Below are 15632 nucleotides of genomic sequence, written 5' to 3'. Positions count from 1 at the left end.
TGGGCTGTGGAGACAGGGGTGAGGCCCATGGGCGGCCAGCTCCGGGCAGCGCCCCCCGCTCCGCCAGCCCCGGACACTCCCTGCTCCTGAGGCTCCTGGGAGCCTGCTGCTGCGTGCGTGAGCCGGTGTCCCTCCTGGTGCCTTTGGGTCCGGGGACGCCTGTCTTCCCCTCAGACCAAGCTCCTCTGTGACATCTGGGGCCAGGCAGGGGCTCAGGGACTCCCACGCCCAGTCTCTGCCCTTTTCCCTCTGACTGGTGTCTAGGAGGGCCTCTGCTCTGGGGTTCAGGGACCAGTGCTCACCCCTGTCCCTTTCTGGGACTGCAAAGCCTTAGGGACTGTGCGTGGGGCATACAGAAGAATCAAAGGCTGGAGGCAGAGACCCTGGGGAGTGAGCCCAAACCTCAGCCTTCACCTTCATCTGTCCCAGACCCGCGGCTGTGCAATGCGGACAGCTGGAAGGGCCTGGGGATGGTGGGGTCGGGGGCAGGCAGTCGTGGGGAGGTGGGAGCTGCCCCCCATGGCCCGTACTTTTGAGAGGGTGCAGAGCTGCAGCCCAGACACAGCTGTTCCAGCTGCGGCAGAGCAGAGGGACAGACAGAGCCACCAGCTCCTGACAGACCAGAGGCCAGGGCCCCCCTGAGGGGCCTGAAGCAAGGGCCCACTGGCAGGTAGTGAGGGCAGGGGTGGGCGCAGTCCCCACCTGCTCAGGACGCCACTTCCCGGGACAGCCTCCTTCCTTAGCCTGGGGCGGCACCGGGCAGGACGCCAGACAGTGACATTTCTCCCAAGTCACCTCCAACCGGGGTCAGACCTCCACACTGTGACCGAGGCCCCACCCTTACTCTGACCCTGTCACTGTCCCCATCAGGCCCTTTGGACATGAACGCCTATTCAAACCACAAAGCCCACTTTTGGGCCTTGCGGGGGCTGGCTCTGACCCTCACCTCAACACGTGACTGTGCAAGTGGGGTGCATGGTGCCCTGCCGCCTCCAGCCCTGGGGTGCGCGGCCCTACGGGGTTCCTGCCGGAGGTGATGGTGTCCCCAGGGGTCTGGCCAGGGGCGAGTGGGGGTGCTGGGTGGGCGTGGGTACTCACTGGCCCGAGTGATCACACAGAACTTGTCCGTCGGGGCACACTCCACCAGAGACTCACAGTCCACGTGGCCGCAGCACACGTGGCAGTGCAGGGCCCGGGCTGGGAGGAAGGAAGCACAGGCCCGTCAGTGTGGGCGGGGCCTGGGGCGGGGCCTGGGGCGGGGCTCAGCGCAGGGCTGCCTACTGAAGGGCCACTGTGCAGCTGACCCTCTCTGAGCCACCTCTCCCTCCCTCCCTCCTGGGGTCAGGGACTTGGTGGTTGTGACTGGTGGAGGCGTTGGGGAGAGTGTGGGGGGGGGGGGTCTGTAGGCCGTCCCGGGACAGAGGGTCGACTTCAAGGCCATCTGGGTCCCCTTTCCACTGTCCCTGTCCCTCTCTGTGCCACGGTGTCCTCCCCTGTAAGATGGACTAGCTACAGCCTGAGGGGTTCAGTCTGGGCCAGGATGAGATCACAGGCAGGAGAGTAGGGGAGCGCTCTGTCTGGTTTTGAGAGCAGTAGCCTAAGCCACAAGCCAGCTCCTGAGAGCCTTGTAAGACTCACCCGGAGCACCGGGAAGGCCAGAGGCAGGCAGGGCTCGAAGGGCACCCAGAGGGTTCCCGTGGGAATTGGATTTAAAGAATGCATAATATGTTCTGAAGCCTGCTCTGCTTTTCTAATCTCTTAGTTAACTAAAAACAGTGTGTAGCAAAGATGCATGAAGCCCTGCGCCTGATGTCAGCATGGCGTCGGGACGGTCAGCAGACCCTGACAGACTGGTCACTGCGTTCTCTATATTGGTATCTGTAATCAGTAACTGTCAGCTGTAACCCGAGCGCCTGAAAGCTTATTGATGAGTCATGAGTCTTGACCTTGTATTTCCCAAATCCCCTCCTCAATAAAAGGGACTAGGAGGGGACGTTCGGAGCGGCGCCTATGCAATGGGGTAATGGCCCCTTCCCCAGGGGGGCCTACGGATGTCAGAGCCCTTTGCCCTGTGTGGAGAGCGGGGATCACATGTGGTTGAACCATGGGCGAGCAGGAGGTCAAGTTTAGCCCCCAACCATCAGCTCAGAGGCCGCGGTCCCAGGTCCAAGTTCTGGAATCCCCAAGAAGAGGCCTCTCTGTCCGGGGTGATCCCTGTCTGCAACTATGTCCTAGGTGCTGGTGGGGGCAGGGAAACACTCTGAGAGCCTGACAGGGGTCCGGACAATCCCTATGTCCTTGGGCTGCACTGAAAGTTAGTCTCTTTTGGTCCCCGGAGCCATGGCCCTGCCATCAGCCACTGTCCCAGCAGCAGCCTCCCAGGCAAGCCCCTGGTACCCGGGAGCAGAAGTCCCCTCCACCCATTTTCCAGCTTCCCCAAGCCTCCACCTCCGGGTCCCCCCTCCTCCCCACCCCCAGCGCTTCCCCAGACAGCTGGAGGCTCATCTCCTGCTCCCCACTCTCAGGAGGCTGATGGGGGTCATTAACCCTGGATGGTAATTACTCAGCTGCTAATCACATACTGTGTCACCCCCTCCCTGGGCCCCATTTCCGGGGCCTCATCAGCCGCAGGGACTCCTGCTCAAGGTCACAGTCAGGTCATCAGTTCGGGGCAGAGCTGGGGTCGGAAGGGGGCCACCAATTTCTTTTCCTGGTTTTAGCACTGGACATCCTGCCTCCCAGGAACCCCCTTTGTGCCAAAGAAAACACGACCTTTGGGGCTCCCACTGAACCCAGGTCCCACTGCTCAGCCCAGGGCTCTGAAGCCTCAGCCTGTCATGAGGTCTTTCACTCCGACAAGAGATGGGGTGTACCAGAAACGGGGCCCAAAGGGACGCAAAGGTCCCCACGTGTGGTTTGTCAGAGAGCAGCTACGAGGCCTCCCCCTCACTCCCTGAAACGCCCAATCCGCAGAACCCCCGGACTGAAGCCAGCCCTGTCTGGCCCCTGTCTGTCCCCGTCCCTCTCCCTGCCACCCAGGTCAGCAGCCTTACCCAGGCCAGCGCACAGAGCAGCCAGGAGCAGGAACACCCGCAGTGGCCTCATCGTGGGGTGTTGGTGTGGGACTGGGCGCCGGGTGTAGGGCCTTTATATGGTGGCTGGGCCGCACCTGGTAATTTAGCTGGAGGTGAGCGTGGGGGAGCAGGCCAGCCGGACCAGGTGCCAGACTTCCCCTTGCCCCGCCCCCCAGTGCTCCCAGGTCGCCTGTGCCCCTCAGTCCTGACCCTTGACCTCCTTGTCCCTGAAGTTGTCATGAGGCCCCATGGTGGGCTGGGGAGCGAGAAGGAGGCACAGGTACGGTGGCTGATGGGTGGCAGCCCGTTCCGGGGGCCTGGGGGTCATGGCCTGCCCAGAGCTCTTCCAACTGGGCACAGCCATTCCCTCTGGGCCAGGGCAGACAGGGAGGCCCCCAACCCACGTAGTGGGGACACTGAGGCACCACGGGCTGAAAGGCGGCTTCAGGCAGTGTCTCCGCCTACACTGGGCGCACAGGCTGCCCGGGGCTCTGGTAAGTGTTGATTCTGACTGGGGAATCTGGGGGGGGCCTGAGACTCTGCATTCTAGCAAGCTCCCAGGGGTGCTGGGGCTATGAGTCCGAGGGCCAACCAGGCCAGACTCTGGGACTGTGGGTGACAAGAGTGCCCTGGTGGGACACAAGAAAGGGCCTGCTCACTGTGGGCCACCCCGGCTGCTGATTTGGCATCTGGCTGGTGTTCCAGAAGCCGAGGGGTGATAGCTCACACCCCCTGGTGACTCCACACCAACCCTCCAGTGCCACAGGCTCTTCTGGGAGCCACGGTCCCCTCCCCAGGGTCTACGGCCACCATCCGGGATGCAGCTCTGCCATGCCACAGTCCTCCAAGAGCCCGAAGCGCCCACTCTGCATAACGCGCCTCCGCTGGCCTTGCACCTCTCCTCCCGTCTCCCCGCCCCCCTGGCCTGAAGGGGACTCTGGAGCCCCGGACACGCTTCCCTCCTCCCCTCCCTAGCAGATCCATCTTTGTCTAGAACACGCTTCAGGCCCCGCCCCAGCCTGCGCTGACCTGGAGCCTTCGCTCACCACCCCCCGCCAGGTCCCTGCTGGGCCTCTTCCCCACCCACCTGCAGAGGGTGGGCTGAGCTGCTAGGTGCCCATCCCCAGGCTCAAGGGTGGCAAAGGGCAAGTGAGTGCAGGTGGGGGTGGGGCTGGAGCCCAGGCGGGCCACCTGCATCCACATGGGTGGGTCAGGCTTGGGACAGGCTCTCTGTCCCTCCAGCACAGGCGACAAGGAGTCAGAACTGAGGCTCATGCCAGACCCATGGGAGCATTTTGATGGTGTATATGTCAATAATTTATTTTAATGTTTTTTTAATCTTCTTTTAGAACTTACATATGCATTTAGCCAAAAGCCGTGTGGGCCCCTATTTGCCCTACCCCCCCAAAAGGAAAGAGGGGGCGACCCCTCTCAGGAGCCCACTCACCAGCACTAGGAAGGGCAGCAAGAGGCCAGAGCCCGGCCACCTCCCTGGGTGGGTCTGCGCTGAGATGGGTGGATGCTGCCGAGCGGTCCCAGTGCTGCTCCACACCCGAGACTCCACCCGTAACACTCACATCACCTGACTCCATCCACCTGCCCTCCCACTGCACCTCCCCCCCGCCCCCCGAGCTTAGTGACCGTCTGTGGCCACGGGCCCCGATGGTGAGCTGGGCTTTGCTCCCTGGCTTCCCTGTCCAGAAGCCCAGCCCTGCCTGGAGCATCCTGGGACAGGGACTGGACGTGAAAGCCAGATGCCTTCCCAGAGACCCCCTCAGTCCTCTGCCCAGGCCCGAGAGAGCTGCAAGGGGCACGTGGCTGGGAAGGGCGGGCGGGCCCAGGCCAGTGCCAGGAGATCAGGGCCACGTGTGGAGCGCCGGGCGCGGGCTGGCCCCAGACCCAGCTCTGAGGCCAATGGGTGCCTGGGGCCAGGAGCATTCTACAGCTTTCCTGGCAGGGCCCCGCCTGGGTTCCCAGGAAGGGAGCCCCCACTCTGCACACGCAAGCTGCTATTACCCTCCCGGGTGGCTCTGACCAGGACCAGCCCTGCTCTCCCTGAACCCGTGGCCAGCGGCCAGGTGACCGGGCCAGGCCTCTGTGATGAGGGTGCAGAGGCTAGGGGCGGGGGTCTCAGGGCGCACACAGCAGTGCAGGACCTGGGTCCTTCAAGGGGGGGGGCGGGGCAGGAGGAGGAGAGCGGGGATAATTTTCTCCGGGTGCGGGGGTGGGGGGTGGGGGGGGGTGGCTGCTCCAGGTCCGACCTGTCTGGGCAGCAAGGAGCCAGGAGGCAGGAATGCCCGTGTTCCTGAGCGTGGGCCGCTGGTATTTTCCAGGACTGAGGAGGTGGCAAACTGGATAAACCAGCAGCCAGCGTCCTGTAGGATGAACCTGGGACAGTCTAGACTTCGCTCAGCTGCAGGTGGGGCTGAGCCGGGGCGGGACCAACGGCCTGCTCCCTCCTGGGGGCGGGGGGCACTGGCAGGGGGCCAGGGCCGGGGAGCTCAGGGGCTCACTGGCTAGAGCAGGCCCAGGGGGAGAGGCGGCCCTCTCAGGGGCACCTGCCTAAGAGCGGCACCCCTCTGACCATGGCCCCCTGATTTCTCTAACAGCCACGTGTCATGGAAGTGCTGGGATGCCCTGCGCAGAGCTTGCTGTGCCATTTCACACTTCCTCGTGCTGCATCACCCAGTGCCCGTGGGTGGTCCGGTCACAGGCTGGCTCCTGCCCTCAGGCATCCAGCTTCCTCTAGCACCCCCTGCTGGCAAAGCGGAACTGCGGGGGCAGAGTAGCTGCCGGAAGCTAGGCACCCAGGTAGGGGTGGGTGCACCTGAGCCCACTGCAGAGGGGTGCGCCCCTCAGGGCTCCTTCTAACCGTGGGGAGCCAGGGGCACTGATGCCCCAGCCAGGGGCTAGGTGTCCCTCTAAGGGGCAGCTGGGGCAGCTGGGGCCCAAGGGCCAACGTCTCAGAATGGCCCTGTGACCTGGGGGCGTCCCCTCCCCTCCCTGCACAGTGGAGAGGCTGGATTGTCCTGCTCCCTCCTGGCACCCTTCCTGCATCTCCCCCAATTCCTGTGCACGGGAGGCCTGCCTAGAGTCTGGCGTCTCTACCTGGGGTCCCTCGTGGCCAACCTTGGCAGGCACTTCCGCAGACCGAATGTGCCGATGCCAGCAAACACTCGGCGCTCACTGGTACCTCACCCCTGGGCACCCAGAACAGCACTGCCCTTGTTGGCCTGGCGCCCACGCCCACCCAGCCAGGCAGGTCAGGAATGCCAGGTCTGAGGCCCTGACAGCTCACCCAGGCAGGATGGGTCTGTGGTGAGGGTTCCCCACAGGCTCCGAGAGACGCCCCCGCCACGGAGCCCATGCCCGCAGGGTGGCTGGCTGGGCGATGCCTTCCAGTCTCCCCTAGAGATGTCCCTGCCCCTCCTGAGTGTTTTCCCAGTCTCCTCTCAGGTCTGCTTCAGGGACTCGAGACCTACCTCTGGTGCCCGACACACGGCAGTGGTAATCACCTGGATCCCGGGAGTCATGGGCCCCTCGGGGCGGCTGCACACACCGGAGACGTCCCTCTGCATGTGGCCCAGCCCAGGCTGATGTGAGTGGACTCCGTCCCTGATGTGTCCCTACCAAGGGCACCCGTCTGGAAGCAGCTGTGGGGAGGGGACCCTGGGCTGGGTGTCACAGGATCTGGGTCCACAGCCTGGCTCTGCAGCTTCTTAGCTGGAGGACCCTTGGGTGTTCCTGAGGCTCAGAGCCTCAGCTTCTTTAGCTGGGGGTGGGGGCTTCCTCCAGGCTGGCCCTGGGGGTCAAACAGCGTCCCGGGGTGAAGCGTTCTATCAAGTACAAGGTCAGAAGGCTCTGGGGCGGTGCATCTGCACCCCACGGTGCCGCCTGAGGACACGCACTGTCTCCTATGAGACAGCCGCCTGCTGTGCCCTTTGTTGGAAGGACTGTAGATCCGAGGGTCAGGAAGGACCAGCTAGTGGAAGCAAAAGGGGTACCATAGAGGGGACAGTGGGAGGGAGGGAGGGAGGAGAAGGAACCAGCAGAGACCCAGGGGGCCCTGAGGGGGCTGTGGCTCACTGGGGAAACCACGCTTCTGCACAGGTGCATAAGTTCGCCGCAGGCAAGATGGGCACGCAGTCCGCCAAGAAGAAGCCACGCAACGCTCTTCGCTGTGACTGCACACGGACAGCTGGGCTGGCCCTCCCAGCTGCCATCGCTGACCCATCCCGTGTCCACGGAGAGGCGCCCATTCTGTTTATATTAATGATTCCTAGGAGAGAGAAGCCACAAGGATGATGTGTGCTGGAACCCATTCACCAGCAAAGTACGAGAATTCTTTGTGCAATGAGGCCATCTTTTCAAATCCTGGGAGAACACTTTCTCAAAGTTTTGTAGCAGCCACGGACCACACACCGCTCTGCAGCCTTAGCTTTTCCTCCACCGACTTCCCGGGTTCAAAAATCAATAAGACGGAGAGTCAAACCCCGATATTAGCGGACGCATGCTGACGTCCCGCGGCCGCCGTGACGCGGTGAGCGCAGTGCGGGGACATGCAGCAGTCGCCCCCGCACAGCGGGCCCACCCCGTAGACACCATGCACAGAACAGCCTCAGGAGCGCAGAGGATTGCTACGCAGTGGTGAGATAATCAGAAGTGGTCAATGCCCAATGCCACCGTTCTTTTAATGTAATTGATTTAAGTGTAACCTGACTTAATTTAACACCATGACTGTCTTTAACAAAAGCTCCCCAACTTCCTAAACACTGAACAACTCCGGTGGGGGTGGGGGGCGGGGGACAGGAGGAGGGCAGAAAGCAAGAGGGAAGGTGGGCCAAGGAAGGAAAAGATGAGAGAGAGAGAGAGAGAGAGAGCTGTAAGTGGGAGAGAAAGGCAGGAGAAGAGGGAGGGCTGAGGGTCGGTCCCCTGGCGGCAAGCCCTGTGGCTGTCCTGACAGGCTGGTCCTCGCTGCGGGCGCCCCCTGGGCCCCAGCAGCACCGTCACAGGTGCAAGGAGGTGGCACCTGTCAGCTGGCAAGGGAGGGCAGGCTGTCACCAGGGAGCCTAGGCCTCTTGTGCCGAGAGTCTCTGACCAGAAGCCCCCCAGACCACACTGAGGCCGCCAAGACCGTGTGCACAAACAACAGGGCAAGTTGGGCACCTGGCTGGCGTGTCTCAGTGGATTGAGCGCCGGCCTGAAAACCAAAGGGTCGCCAGTTCGATTCCCAGTCAGGGCACAGGCTGGGTTGCAGGCCAGGTCCCCAGTTGAGGGCGAGCGAGAGGCAACCATACTTTGAGGGTTCTCTCCATCTCTTTCTCCCTCCCTTCCCCTCTCTCTAAAAGTAAATAAATAAAATCTTTTTTAAAATGGCAGGGACACAAGACGTGGACATCTAAGGTCTTTTAGAGTTGTGTTCTGACCTTGCTTAGAACCCAGTGTCACCGTTTAAATTAAAATTAAATTCAGTAACATCTACAATTCAGTTCCTCTGGCACACTGGCCACCTTTCAAGCCTTCAACAGCTACATGTGGTGAGTGTCACGTGGCCCCCTCCCCACCCCTGGGTGACGTGTGGCCTTGAGCAAAGTCTGCAAAGTAGGGCCTCGGTCACAGACACATTCCCCCACTGCGCGCCGTCCAGCTCCATGCAAGCCAGCGGGGTTGTCTGAGTCATTTGTTTCAGAGGAAACGGTTCTTTTGCTTATGAAACAAACAAACACGCCTTAAGTGCCGAGAGTGGAGGGGACAGAATCCCAGCCTCCTCTGTGGCGCTGACGGTGACATGGGGGGCAGCACTGACCAGCCCAGGACTTGCCATTTCCGTCCTGTGTGGCTTGTTCCGTTCCATCTGTCTGGACTCCCCGCTCACAGATCCCACAGACCTGCCAAGATGGGGATCTTCCCATTGGGAAGCCCCGGAGCCCATGGGCTGCTGCCGATCCAGCCGTTTCTTGTCTATAATGTCTCCCGCAGAGAGGGGGGCATTGACCCCTGTGGCAAGTTTGAAGTTTGCACCCGACAGAGGCCTGGTTCCCCGATTCCCCGACCTGTAAGGTGAAGACAGCGCACTGTGCTGCTCCCAGGCCCGTGGGTTCCGGCGCCAGGCTGGGCGCGGGGCTCACCCCGGAACGCGCATTCACCAAGGCCGCGCCCACGGCCGCCTTCCCGCGTCGAGGCGCCTGCTGCAGGGGTCCCCACGACAGCTTCGGCTTTCATGGTGGTTTGAGGATGCCAGTCTCGTTTCGGGAACATGACACAAATGGCTGAACTGCGATGCTACGTTCATAGACGCGCACGCACTTGGATCACATCAGCCTGTCGCGGTTCCCTTGTGCCCCAGGGGAAAGGTCCCCATCACAGCAACGCTGCACGTCCACATCAGCTCAGTGTGGTCAAAAAAAAAAAAAAAGCCAATGTTTCACCAACAAAACGTGCTTTTCGGGAATAGGGTCCCCTGTGCGGCGGGGTGTCGGCTGTCCCCCATTTTGATACGGCCCTGATGGTCTGTATGGGCCTCGTCCCTCTGCAGGCTTCCTGGACCACGGTTCCCACCCAGAACTGCAAACCTCCCCTTCCTGCTCGCTCCCACGCGCCCTCCCCTCGGAGCCTCCCGCGGGTCAGGGGCTGAGGTCCAAGCCTGGACGTCCTGGCGGCACGGACCGGGAGGGGCATGCAGGAGGCCCCTGGCCCGGGAGGACAAAGTCTGGGGTCACGCAGGCCCTGTGCTCGGAGCAGGGGTGGCGGCCAGCCTGACTGTGTCCACGCTTCCGGCAGTGCAGCCCCACCGCCCTTCCGAGGGTGCGGCTGCCGCGTGGCGGTGCAGGGCGCTGGGCAGGGACGCAGCAGCCCGTGGACACAAAGGGATAGTGTGTCAGCGAGGCGGGCAGGCGGGTCTTCACCTGAAAATGGGCCCCAGCTCCTGGAAGGTCTGTTGCATCTGCAGGTGCAGGTCCTCGGAGCCCGCCCTCCAGACCTGCAGCACCCGCAGCCACTTGTTGCCGGGACACCGGGGGATGGCTTCGAAGGGCAGCGCCGCCTTGGAAGCTGCAGTGGCGCTGGCGGCCAGTGCGTGTGCCCGGCGCAGGAACAGCGGGGGCCCTGCCATCCACGCCCCTGCACAGGCCCGGAACGCCATGCCAGGCTCCCTCCACCCCCTCAGCCTGACCCTTTTATCTCGCAGGAGGCCCGCCTGGCTGGCTGACAACGTCATGGAAGAAAGTGTCCCTGGACCAGGCCAGGCTGCCCGGGGAAGGGGTCAGGGCTGCAGGGGTCAGGGCTGGAGGCGTCCAGCCGGAAGAACAGGAAAGGGAGGAAAGGGGGCCTCACCCACAACCCCACAGGCCTGCTGTGGGCTGGATGGGTGACCAGGGCAGGTGCAGGGTCGGCACTGGGGGCTTGATGGGGCCGGGACGGACGTGAGGCCCCTGCGTTCTCCCCGCTGTGTGAAGGGAGCAAGATGGATGAGCCCCTTATCTTATCAAGAGATGAGACGGGGCCTTGGATATTTTAATCTCCTTTCCACGAGGCCCAGAGCAGGAAAGAGTGGGCGGGCACGCACTCCTCTGTGCCCCCGTCTACCTGTGTGAGGATTTTGTAAAACATTTTGTTTATTTACCTTTAGAGAGAAGGGGAGGGAGGGAGAAAGAGAGAGAGAGAAGAATCACTGTGTGGCTGCCTCTCACATGCACCCAACTGGGGACCTGGCTCACAACCCAGGCAGGTGCCCTGACTGGGAATCGAACTGGCGACCCTTTGGTCCACTGGCCAGTGCTCAATCCACTGAGCCACACCAGCCAGGGCCCTGCATGGGTTCTGTTGACTCTCCCAGGCCTCATGCTGGCAACAGGGCTTGGAGACAAAAGTGAGCCAGGGTCCCTCCCAGGGAGGCCTTCAGTCCCCTGCGCGCTCTTAGGGAAGTCTGAAGGCAGAATGGGGGTGGGCTGACAGGGACCTGCCTGTCTGTCTGGTCTGGCAGTAAACGCGTGGAGATGTGGGTCACTCCAAGGCCGAAAGATGAGAGACGAAGCCCGTCCTGGTCCGTGTCTGTCCCGCGGGCCTGCGCCAGGTGCCCTCGCTCTCCTTGCTGGTCCTGAGCGGGCTCTCAGGGCGCAGACCCAGAGCCTGGGGCGGGGAAGGAGGAAGGCTGAGTGGGGCTGCGGCCATGGGCTGCCTGTTGCCCAGGACGACCCTGCAGGCACACAGAGGAGCCGACCCTGGGCGGGTGGACTGGGTCTGGGGTCCCATGGCCTCCCACCAACACCTGGCAAAGTCCCCAAGAGGGGACTCTCACTGTCCTCGTTCCCATTTTCAGGCAAGGAGACTGAGGCCCAGGGGCTCTGTGACCTCCCAAGGTCGCCTGCCCGCCTGCCAGTCTGACCCCATGAGGGGAAGGCTCTGTGGGCAGGATGGAGGGGGGTGCGGGATTCAGCAGGGCGGCCTCGACCTGAGCCTTCCCTGGGGACTGTTCGGCCAGGGCGATGAGTCACACCCCACCAAGGCCCCTTCAGACAGTCCTGGTGCTGTCACAGCTGTCCTTGGGCAGGGACACCGGCCGGGGCAAAGCCGGACCTTGTGTGCAGTGTGGACCAGGTCTGGGGTCCCGGGCCTGGCCAGATGCTCTCCTGCTGCCTGCGGGCCCGTGTGCCCGCCCCCGACACCTGTCCTCGGGGCTTGGGGATGGAGACATGGGCCACCTTTCAGTGTCCCCACACAGTGAGCCCCAAAGGAGCAGGGCCCGGAAGCCGGTCTCCCCTGCTCAGAGGGGCTGTGACACAGGGGAGCCTGCACCGGGGCCCAGAGCCCAGCCTCCAAGCAAGGGTCAGGCCCCAGCAGCGCCTCCTCACAACGCCTGGTCACTGGGGACACGGACGGGGCTCGCACTGCTACCCTTCGTCCTCGCTGTGCCGCCCGCCTGGCCCAGACCTCTGGGGCCTCCTGGGCAGGAGGTCCCGTGTCCAGTGGAGCCTGGGTGTCTCCTAACACGGAGCTGCAAGCCAGGCCCAGCCCGTCCTCCCAGGGAGCTGAACGGGGCCCAAGAGGGAAGCCGCAGCCCCGGGGAGGGCGGGCCCCTGCCGTGTGGGGAACACAGGTCAGAGGCGGCACAGGGCCAGGCAAGGGGACCTGCATGCGGTGGATGTTCCCAAGGTCCACTGTCAGAGAGAGGGAGCCAGTCAAGGGACATCCTGGCCTCCTCCCCGTCTCTGCAAAAGGGCTGAGCAGTGTGGCCTCCTGGGAACACAGGGTCGGGTCCCAGAGCAGCACCTCCCTGCTCCCCTGGGTGAAGGGGCACAGTCCGCTGACCCGCCTAGGGCTGCAGACGCAGCCTGGCCGCCCGGTCAGTGCTGTGAAGACAAGGAGCTTCCGGCCGGCGGCCAGGCAGGGCGACGCGGCGGGCTCCTGGCAGATGCACAGCTGCTGCCCACGCGGAGCTCGCGCTCCGGTGTCCGCACGTCGGGAAGCCAGCCAGGCCACGCACGGCAGGCCAAGCGGGGTCCGACGCCGCCCCGCCGCTCCTGCGCTGAGCCAGGGCGCCCGGCGGCACCTGCGGGCAGGTCGGAAGGAAAGCGCGTTCCAGCACCTGAGATCCATTTTTCAATCCCGTGACTTCCAGCCTCTCCATACCTTGTACTTCCGATGTGTTAGCCTAGAAATAGAAGGGCGCGGGGGAAGGGGAGCCCTGTGCACTGCTGGGGGGGATGTAAGTCGGTGCAGCTGCTGCAGAAAACAGTAAGGAGGGTCCTCAGAAACTTCAAACAGCCCTGGCTGGTGCGGCTCAGTGGACTGAGCTCCGCTGTGAAGCAAAGGGTCGCGGCTCAATCCCAGCCAGGGCGTGTGCCCGGGTCGCGAGCCAGGTGCCCGGTTCGGGACGTGCAAAAGGCAACCACACACTGATGTTTCTCTCCCTCTTTCACCTTCCCTTCCTCTCTCTCTTAAAATACATAAAACTTTAAATAATTACTTACAGCAGAATGACTGTGGGATCTAGAAATCCCGCCTCTGGGCCTTTAGCCAAGGACACGAACAAGGATACGGAAGAAGTGTCTGCACCCCCACGGCCGGTGTGGTGCGGTTCGCCATCGCCGAGAGGTGGAAGCCACCTCGGGGGCCGCCGATGGAAGGGTGGGAAAGAGGATGGAGACGCGGTCCCTACGTCCAGTGGACGGCACCCACACTTCAGAAGGAATTCCTGCCATTGTGACAACAGGGGACCGTGAGGGCGTTACCTCCCCGAAGTCTGCCCAACGAGAAAGAGCACCTGGTCACTGACGTGGGGAACCCATAGAAGCTGAGCTCACAGCCACGGAGAGCAGACCTGGGTTCACAGGGACTGGGCGGTGGCAGTCACCGGACCCCGGCTATAAGAGGAATAAGCCTGGAGATCCCAGCGCTGTGGGCCGATAAAGATGTTGAATCAAACCCTTGCAAGTTGCTCAGAGCGGACAGTAAATGTGCTCACCACAGAAAAGAAATGGCACTTCTGTGATGGGCCCCGGGGGCATCTGCGGCGGCAGTGGCCCCAGTTTGCATCACACACGTGATCAAATCCGCACTGAACCACACACGTGTTAGAGGACGCACTCGGGTCCGTGAAGCTGGGGGAGGAGTGTCCTGCAGCAGTGGAAACGGGAGAAGAAAGCCTTACTTCAGTGTCATGCGAGAGATACGTTTCGTGCACTTTGGCCAGTGCCCTCTCTGGGTCTTCGGTCCCAGCAGCAAAGGTGCGTGGGTGATGCCACTGTCATCTGGCATCCACGGACCCTGGAGGCTGCTGGCCAGGGGTTGCCCTGCCACCCTGTGCGCGAGCCCCACTCAGTCTGGATGCTTCTCAACCGCCTCTCGGCTTCTGTACTTCAGGTTTGGCTGCGCCGCCTGGGTCCGAGTCCTTCCTCTCGGTCCTGAGGGGCACTGCGCTTCCTCTCCCTCCTGTTCCCCCACCAGCTCCCCCTCTCACTGCAGATGCCAGTAGCTCCTGGGGTTGCTGCCCAGGGCCGGAGGGAGCCAGTTAAGGGTGTGGGCCGGGGGGGTCCAGCCAGGGGTGACTGCTTCTCTGATGTGGGGGCTCCCTTTAGGGTGAATGCGTTCTGGCATTAGATGGTGGTGGTGGCCACACTACACTGGGAACAGAGCAAAAACACTCAGTCACACCGTTTTAAATGATACATTTTATGTTATGCGAGTTTTATCTCAGTAATTAATTTTATTGTTAAAGTATAATTTATTGATTATGCTGTTACAGTTGTCCCAGTTCCTTCCACTTTTCCACTTTTCTCCCTTCCTGGTACCCCTATTCCCTCCTGCAATCCCCTTCCTTCGTTCACGTGCATGGGCTGTGTGTGTAAGTTCTTTGGCTTCACCCTTTTCTATACTATTCTTCACATCCCCCTAGTTTGTACCTTCCCGTGATGCTTCTTGATATCTGCGCCTTTTCCCCCATTTCTCCCCCTTCCCCCTCCCCACTGTCAAACCTCCAAATGACCCCCATACCTATGATTCTGTTCTTTTTCTGGTGTTTGCTTAGTTTTTATTTTTAGATTCAGTTGTTGATAGGTATGAGTTTGTCACTTTAATTATAGTTTTCATCTTCTTTTTCTTAAATAAGTCCCTTTAACATTTCACATAATAATGACTTGGTGATGATGAACTCCTTTAGCTTTACCTTGTCTGGGAAGCACTTCATCTGCCCTTCCATTCTAAATGATAGCTTTGCTGGATAGAGTCATCTTGGTTGTAGGTCCTTGTTTTTCATCACGTTGAATACTGCTTGCCAGTCCCTTCTAGTCTGCAACGTTTCTTTTAAGAATTCAGCTGATAGTCTTATAAGCACCCCTTTGTAGGTAACTCTGCTTTTCTCTTGCTGCTTTTAAGATTCTCTCTTTATTTGAACCTTTGGCGTTTTAATTATGATGTGCCTTGGTGTGGTCCATTTTGGCCTAGCTTGTTTGAGACTCTGTGCTCCCTGAATTTGTATGTTTATTTCCTTCACCAAATTAGAGAAGTTTTCAATTTCTTGCTCTTCCTCTCCCATCTGACACTGCTGTGATTCTGATGTTGGTACCTTTAAGTTGTCCCAGAGGTTCCTAAGCCTCTCCTAGCTTTTTGCATTCTTGTTTCTTCTTTCTGTTCTGGGTGAATGTTTACTTCTTCCTTTTGTTGCAAATCGTTGATTTGAGCCTGTCTTCCTTCCTTTCAGTGATGCTTCCCTGTGTATTTTTCTTTATTTCACTTTGCATAACCTTCACTTCTTCCCTTATTTTGTGGCCGTACTCAGTCATTTCTCTGAGCATCTTTATCACCAGTGTTTTGGCTATCTTCACTTTATTTAGTTCTTTTTCTGAGGTTTTGTTCTGTTCTTTGATATGAACCATATTCCTTTGCCTCCTCAATTTGGCAGCCTCCCTGTGTTTGTTTCTGTGTATTAGGTGCAGCTGCTTCGACTCCCTTAGCAGCATGGCCTGTGTAGCAAAGGCACCTGTAAACTGTGTGGGGTGGAGCCGTAGGCAGTTGGCAGGGCAGGGCCACACACTTCACCGCTCTGTGGCTGTTTGTGGTCAG

Source organism: Furipterus horrens, unplaced genomic scaffold (genome assembly GCF_987537825.1).
Source record: "Furipterus horrens unplaced genomic scaffold, mFurHor1.1.pri manual_scaffold_7, whole genome shotgun sequence".
Lineage (NCBI taxonomy): Eukaryota > Metazoa > Chordata > Mammalia > Chiroptera > Furipteridae > Furipterus > Furipterus horrens.
Note: the sequence above shows the minus strand (reverse complement) of the source record.